Source organism: Pelophylax lessonae, assembly GCF_965119305.1.
Source record: "Pelophylax lessonae genome assembly, chromosome: 4".
Classification (NCBI taxonomy): domain Eukaryota; kingdom Metazoa; phylum Chordata; class Amphibia; order Anura; family Ranidae; genus Pelophylax; species Pelophylax lessonae.
This window is the reverse complement of record NC_138771.1, coordinates 431938403-431947203: the sequence shown is the minus strand read 5'-3', so window position 1 is coordinate 431947203 and position 8801 is coordinate 431938403. Positions and strand designations below refer to the sequence as shown.

Below are 8801 nucleotides of genomic sequence, written 5' to 3'. Positions count from 1 at the left end.
CTATCGACACACATGTACAGCAAAGCCTAGTGTCTCACTGTATTCTTTTAGAAAAATATAACAACTCTTGAATTCGCAAGAGGTAAAAGTAAAAGAAAGAAAATAAAAACGGTTTGGGGTGGTTTCATTTTTATATCCTCCTCTGTTTTGCTGAGCTGCCATCTGTGCCAGTACATAAACATATTTACTTCACTGGTAGTGATACATTAAGCTTCAGTATTACCTAAGGTGTGTTAAACATTGTGTAGTGCTATCCCAGTAGGAGCCTCTGAAATGTTTTGTGATTTCTTTGCACACCTGACAGTCCTAACTTGCTATAATAGTCTCTGTTTTTGTCACACTGGCCAGTGAATGCGAAAAAAAATGTTGGCCGGCAAAATTGGGCCCCTTGAAGAAACCGAAACAGTTCTCAGCAGAGATTAATTTGTACAATGTTAAGCCCTGTACACACGATACGAATTTCGGCCAACCGATCGTCTGTCTTTTGTCGAGAGTGCGTGTCCATGATGTTGGAATGTGTTCTAGACTGCCAGAATTTTGTCATCCGACAAAAGAGGACGTAGCTACGTCCTACGCTACAAAAGAGGAAGTGAGTTTGTGGACGTGACCCTTCTGGGCTTCTTTGCTGATTTCGGTAGCCTTTGTTTGGTAAACGACATTTTGCTATATTCCGAGACATCGTTCGAGGACCAAATACGATGACCGAGGATTCTACTCTTGCTGTTGTTGGGCTTGGAGTAATTGCTCTAAGCCGAGTTCTTGGCAAGAAAAAGCAAAAGAGGACCTCCTGGTCCATAAATTGGTTGCTCAACCATGAGCAATTGTCCCACATGTCCTTGCTGCGGGAGCTACAAGAAAATAATCCTGATTACTTCAGGAATTATCTGAGGATGACGGATCCCTGTTTTAACCGTCTACTTGCCTTGGTGTCCCCCTATATTCGGAAGCAGGATACATGTATGCGGGTTGCAATTACTCCTAAGCAAAGGCTAATTGCAACATTGAGGTATCTTGCAACAGGGAGAAGCCTGCAGGATCTCAAGTTTACCACAGGTATCTCATCCCAAGCTCTTGAAGTCATCATCCGTGAGACGTGCTCTGCTATCATTAAAGTGTTGCAGAAGGACTATATCAAGGTATGTTTATTGTTTTTCAATTACATTCTATGTGTTTGTCATGTCAACATAATTTAGTTTATTTTGGATGTACATCAAATTACATATTTCATTATTTTGTAACTGCCTTCTGGCCTCATGCACATTGTTGTAATGCTCTTTTTTGCTTTAAGCATTTTTACAATTAGCCAGTAACCACCCCAGCATCCTCTCCTTTGTGTCCATCAACGCATAGCCTGTTAACAGTATATTTTATCTGTGTCATTTTCTGACGTTCCCAGAATCCATTCTCCCTTTTTATTGTGTATGTTTATTTTCTGCTGTAAAAACGTCCAGTGTCCTTAATAATGTTTAAAAGCATAGTTCTACCCACCCACCCATGCTAAATATAAAAGTCAGCATATACAAATACTGTATCTGGTGACTTAGAATATTATGACATTAGGAGGCGAGTATTAAATGTATGTAGATGTTATACCAAAAAATGCTAAAAATTCCCTTCATTTTGTTCTTATCTTTAAGTTGCATAAGCATTTGTGTGCCAAATGTGTGTGTAATATTGTGATGTGCACAAGCACTAATTTTTTTTATACTTTTTCATACAGTTTCCAAACAACCCAGAGCAGTGGCAGGAAGTTGCTGCCCAGTTTCAGGAGCAATGGGATTTTCCAAACTGTGGGGGTGCTATAGATGGCAATCACGTCCGCATCATCCCACCACCGAACTCTGGCTCTTATTATTTTAATCATAATGGTTTTTTCAGCATTGTAATGCTTGCCATTGTCAATGCAAACTATGAGTTCATTTTTTTGGACATTGGGAAGAATGGCCGAAACTCTGATGTTGGAGTCATCAATCAAACAGAGTTTGCCCGGCATCTACAAAATGGCACTCTAAACTTGCCTTCCAGTGACCAAACTATTGAGGGCCTTAATTTTGTCTTTGTGGCAGATGAGGCCTTTGCTCTTGGGGAACATCTTCTCAAGCCATTTCCTCTGCGCAACCTCACCCCCGAGCAAAGGATTTTTAATTATCGTCTATCCCGTGCCAGAAGGGTGGTTGAGAATGCTTTTGGAATTATGTCCAATCACTTTAGACTGTTTCTCACCTCTATAAATCAGGCATAATCTAAAATAAATCACATTGTCCTCTGCTGCTGCATCCTCCATAATTTTTTGCGCAGGCATGCAGAAAGATATGTCACCTGTCTGCCAATTGACAGTGACCTTGCCATGCCAGGGCCTAGTGTAGAGGTTGAAGGATGTGGGGCTGTTGATCCTATGACGCCCATTGAAGTAGCCCGTTCTGGCTTGGCCTCCAGAAGTGCCTGGGATTTGCGCCAAAAATATCTTGAATATTTTATGGTAAAGGGGCCGTTTCTTGGCAGCAATTCCTGCCCAATAAAGTTTAATTTGTATATATTTTTTCAGTGTTGTGAAATTAAAAAATGTGTAATTTATTCAGGAGTGTGGTTTTTTTTTTTTTTTTTTTGGTACATCCCAAAAGCAACATGTTTTTGGTTCAGCATGTGTTATATATGTGTTACTTTTTGAGGGTTAATACATTGATCAGTGTGTTAATCTACTGTTGTCTCTCCCCTGCTGTTAAAATTATATTTTTTAACATGTGTGTTTGGTTTACCACTTGCTCCAATACTGAAATTAGACCTTCATTGATCCACGAGGTCACTATATCTTATTTATTTTTAACCACCACATGTTTCAGTAAAGATATTCTAAATTGTAGAAGATACGCGTGCATTTGGGTACATATGTCAAGTATCTTGATTTATATTTTTATCATACAATTTAATATGCAAAATATGAAATCGCCAAGCTCAGGTGCATTGCTAGGTGGGCAAAAGACCAGGGGCTTCAGCCCCCCAGGTAAATTAGATAACCCCTCTCACATTGTAAAGTAGGTCCCGCCCAAGGTCCACCCAATGTCTCCTTACATTGGTGGTCAGTGGGCAGAATTCCCCCATACATTGTTGGCGTTTTTTTAATTAAACCATTAATGTAATACAAACTTAGTTCCATCTGTTATGTTGTGTTGTGTTGTGTTAATTTATGACATCCTTCTTACTGACCACCAATGTAAGGAGATGTCAGTCTTATGTAAAAAGCGCTCAGTGTAGAGATATAAGTGTTATATATAGGTAATCTAAAGGGAAATGAACAAACAAAGATGCAATTCACTATATATAACACTGATCTCAGTACACTGAGTGCTAGTACCTATAACACTGACATCTCAAATCCAATGAGTGCTATTCCTTAAATATAACATTGATATGTGTAGACTCACTAGTAGTGCCAGTTAGTCTACTGATATCATTGTGCACTCAGTGTACTAGTAAATATCACTTGTTAGATGGGCACTGGGCAATAAGGAACACTCATTCTGTCAGGCTGGTAATTATACACACAAACTAAACTGCTTTAATTACCTAAAACTATGCGAACAGGGCAGCCATCATAAATTTGGAGGCTCCTTACGCAGCTTTAGGCCTGGGCCCCCCCCACAGGCCTGACCGCTACCATTCCCCCAAATATGGCCACTGGCCAGAGGTGTATACCAAATTTGCACTATGTGGGCATTTAAAATGCCATATTTGATCACTACCCCCCCCCCCCATCTCTATCCCCCCCTGCACTCTCTTTAACTGCGTTGGCCAGGAGTGTACACATGTTGCAGCTGCACTGCAGGAATTATCCACACTGTCACACAGGTGTACCTCCTGGCAAGTGTGACCTATTCAAGTGAATGGGGCCAGTCTTCAAGCCCCCTGCAACTGTGTCCAATGCATGCTCATGTGGGGTCCAAGAGGTTAAAGCAGGTAGTGAAGAGGTGATAAACGCCTCCTCACCACCTCCTTTACCCCCTTGGTTGCTGTACTGCACAAGGTTGCAGAGCGCCTGCTCTTCACTTGAATTGGGCACACTTGGCAGATGCTACACCTGTTAAGTGTGACAGGGTGAATAATTCCTGCTGAGGCATGTACACCCTTGGCCACTGCAGTTAAAGGGGGTGTGTTTTCTGGAGTGAAGAGGATATTTTTGGGGGGTTGCTTTGGGAGAGGTGATGATCCTATTACCCAGACTAGCAAAAGTCCTATCTCCTCCCCAAGCACCCTCCAATCCATATCCTCTAGCCCCCCCCCCCCCAATGCCACTGGACAAGCTACAATTTGCATGTGTGCACAACATGTACAAAGAGCAAGTTTGTCAACTTAAATTAGGCAACTTTTGAAGATGACAGATGTTAGGCAAAGAAATATTAGAACACACATTGTTGTATGAAAAATGTTTTTTTATTAAAACACATTCACAGGGTTAGGGTTAGGGTGTTGTAAAGTGCTTTAGCACCAGACTCTCTTGGGTGAGAACATCTAGCTTCCTTATAATTTGTGCTAACTTCGTTCAGTAGGCATGTAACAAAATTTTACGCCAAACAGTTCTTCAACTCTTATTATTTTTGACTAAACAAAAATAGCCATATGCAGAGGAGCCCTGTAGAAAAATTTTAAAAACATTTGGACACCTCTTGCACCTTAACAATTAGTAGCCAAAAAATATTCAATACATTTTTTTATAAAAATTGGGAAAACACAAAATGAATCCCAAATAGAAAAATAAAACATAATAAAATGCAAGTAACATTAGAATTTAGCCAGCAGGTCAACAAAGTCACGTATTTTGCACTGTAAAGCTGTAGCAGCCTCCTTTATGTTTTTTTCTAGTTCGGAGCATCTTCAACACATCAACAGTCATCCTGGCAATTGTACAACTGTGAATAACATGACCTTTAATAAGACAACAAAAAAAGTAAGGCAATGACAAGCAAGTGGCTGAGGTCAGAATTTTTTTGATTTTTGGTCAAGTTCATCATAAACTAATTAATAGTTAGTACCTACCCTGTGCATTGTTGTGTGTAACCTGCTTGCCCTTAAGACACCTATACTACTATGAAAGTACACAGTGCAAACATTATGTTCTCTTTGCACTGGTGTCTGTGGCTCATAAACAATTCAACCTGTTGACACAAACAGCTCCTTACACCTCTTCCTCCCCCATGGTAATGCACTTTATACTATGTACATTAGCACTGTATGGTTTCACACCTTGCTAATGTAGCAAACAGGTTGTTCCTTTTAAGCTTTAAATCCAATACATAAAAATGGAAATACACAATAACTAACATTAGAATAATACTTACTTGGGCACAAAACAGGCTCCCCAACACTTGGTTCTGTTTGTGTATTTTTTTTGGCATTGGCACTCACTCCGAGTCATGTCAGGGGATCTTGGAGCAAATAATTCCAGATCTGAGGCGGCTGTAGGTGACAGATCCCATGGCTCAAATGAGGGAACTTCAGGGACATCTTGAATGTCCATTTTGTCTGAAATACAAAAAGCTGTTACTGGCTCCAATTTCTTAACATTATTTGGCTACCAACCTTGAAGTTGCTGTGGTGGTAAGCTGATTTGGTCAACACTTGACTCCACCATGCTGCACTCTGGACTACATGGCACATTGCTTTCCTCAATAGTATTCCCACTGGCTTTTGGTTGATCATTTTCTACAGAAACATCATAAAAATGTGGCATGTCAGAAATTTGACAGGGGGCAAGTTAGCAATGACATGGTGCACTGCTTGACAGCTCTTTTCACCTAAAATATTCTGAAATGCACATGTTACCTCCTAAAAAATCGGGGCACTAATGATTTAGGGAGCAAAGGGACCAATTACCTTTTTTTTTTGGAATGTGTCATGTCATCATTATTTTCCTCCAATGTGAATGGAAGAGGCATGGTAGATTCCCTTCTCCTCATCTGTTGTCTTTGTTTGAGTTTCATTTTTCTCTTTTTTCCTATTTTAAGGTGAAAAATACAATATGGAACAAATATGAGTTATTCTTAAAAATTTTAAACAATAATATGCATATATAGTTTATATTTGGATTCATGTTTTTTTAAGTTAAAATACATGACAAATTTTAAAATTATTCAAAGTTTTTATATAAATTAGTATATATACATTTCAAAATAACACACACCAAATATACACAATACATATTGCTTAGACACAACTATTGCTTACTTATTTTCAGGATATGATGGATGTGACCTAGCTGCTCTTATTACCGATGTGTGAGATCTGACCATCTTTTTCTGATTTGGTCCTTGGATCGATAGCACCATAAAGATTCTTTATAGATGAAATGACCTTCTCGAGAATTCTGTCTTTTCTGGAGTTGGGCCTTCCATAATTCTCCAGCTTGCCATCATAATCGTTTTTTTTTCAAGTACGGCCACCATCTTAACCATCTCACCCTTGCTCATAGGTGTGGCTTTGGGTTTTTTCTTAGCCCAACCACTGCGGCCATGACTGCAACTCCCCGATTCTGCCATCTCCTCCACAATTCTTCCGCCGACTCACGTGTCTGTGTGTCACATGCAGCTTAATATTCAGCACGTCCACACCCCTGTGTCAGCACACCACTGGAGGCGGAGTTGACGCATGCGCAGTGTTTAAAGGCCGCAAGATCGTTCGACGATTCGCCATCAGAAAGATCTGTGACAGGAGGACGATCGATCGGCAAAGCACAAAACATCTCAGCAAACGAAGGTACAACTTTATATTAGAGCATGGGTGTTTTGTGGCCTATACAGCTTATATTGGGCCTAGCTTATGGGAAAACAACATGTACTTTCACTATGTTTTGTCTTGTGTTGTGTCGTCTTGCAGGCATCATGGCTGACAAGTTCACATCACCAGATTTTTTGCCACATTCCATAGATGAATACAGGCAGACGCCATGTTTGTGGAGAGTTAAGAGTAAAGACTACTCCAATAAACAAAAAAGAAATGCTGCTTTACAAAAATTGTCAGATTTATGCAAAACCTTCTGCCCCAATGCAGACATAAATTATGTACGAAATAAAATTTCAAATCCGTGCAGCACCTTCAAAAGGGAGCTGAATAAAATCAAAGATTCAGAAGAGTCAGGAGCAGCTGCAGAGGATATCTATGTACCAAGGCTCTGGTACTTTGTACCTCCGCTCCCTGACTGAACAGTCTGAACCCAGGCCATCGCTCTCTACTCTGCCTTCCACTTCGGCAGAGGGCTCATGTGCTGAAACCCAGGAGGAAGATGTAGAGGAGCCAACTTTGACACAGGTATAGCATTTGAGAATATATTGTCTCCAAAAAATATAATGATGCTAAACAAATAGTAACAAGGCAATAATTTAGCCTTAATGTAAAGTCTGATATTTTGTGAAAATAATCAAACAAACGTGAAATTTTGTATACACTATAACATTATAATAATGTACAAATTTCCTACACAGGAAAGTGTCAATGTGGAGGAGTCATGTGGAGAGCATGGCGTCAGAGCAGCCAATAACCACCCAACCTCCTGAAAAAAGAAGGAAAAAAAACAAAAACTTGCAGGAGGCCACTGCTTCTTTCTTAAGCCAGGCCTCTATGGCCCTCCAAAGAAAGCCAGATGAGGCTGATTCATTTGGCTTTCTAACTGCCAACAAATTGCGCCTGATGACAGAGAAGCAACGCCAAATGGCTGAGGTCCTCCTACTACAGGGGCTCAACAAAGGTGTCTGTGGCGAAATCCACAGACACACACACCTGTCCGTCTACCAACCACCACCTCCACCGCCACCACAGCCACCACAGCCACCACAGCCGCATGGCAGTCAGTGGCAATATGCACCTGATCCACTATGCACATTTATAAATAAATTTAATTTATCATGTGTTTTTTATGTTCCAGATTAGTATGTTTTCTTTTGTTTATTTGAGCACGGAATGCACTTTTGGTTACAGCAATATATTTTTGAATGAGAAGATCTCTATGTTTATTTTTGTATAAATTTATTTTACAAGTAAATAAAATGGTTACTACAATACTTGCCTTCCTTTTTTTAAAAAAATAGAGCATCTTGGGAGTAGTCAGCAATATATGTATTATACGTTTATGAAAAAAATAAAGGGACACATAAATAGTTAGATATTTTCCATGAATAATCCATTGATAATGGTGTGGAGTTAACTTTACAAATAAACACCATGCAACATGCATAATAGCCAAATCATTATCATCAATGCCTCTTTAATTAAAAAATATACAATTATCAGCAGCAGCTTCCTTCTTCTCACATTAACCAAGATGAGCATGTGCACTGCATTTCAAACATTAATTTGCCTGCCGCAAGTTCTTTCTTGATGCAATGGCTATTTTTCGTGCATAAATTCTTCCGGTCGTTATTTGCTTCCGATCATGCGTGTTCAGATTTTAGATTTTTATCTGACTAATTCTGTACAGACTACACGAAAATCGGACGTTGTGTTGACGTACGACAAAAATTATAAGAACCTGCACATTAGGATTTTTTCGGCCGAAAAGTCAGAGTCGGCTGTCGAAAGCACCATACTAACAATCCGAAAATCGGCAGATCGGTCGTCGTACAAAATTTTCCTTCAGATTTTCTTATCGTGTGTACAGGCCTTTAGTCTCTTGCCAGACCCTGGGTACCCTCTTCTTGGTCTCAGACATGGAGCTCTGGTTCAGTTCAAGTGTTCAGACAAGGAAATTAATTTCTGTGATATCTCTATCTCAATCCTGCTGAGATAGTCCCTCCTTTTTCTTTTACTCCTTTCAC

General features: G+C 39.8%; 1 pseudogene across 1 annotated transcript; it reads left to right on the top strand.

The window, feature by feature from the left end:
• Nucleotides 1-698: 698 nt before the first annotated feature.
• Nucleotides 699-7544, top strand: LOC309552686 (putative nuclease HARBI1; annotated as a pseudogene). The gene is made up of 3 exons: nt 699-1136; nt 1721-2479; nt 7473-7544. The product of its transcript is annotated as a putative nuclease HARBI1 (transcript).
• Nucleotides 7545-8801: the final 1257 nt, after the last annotated feature.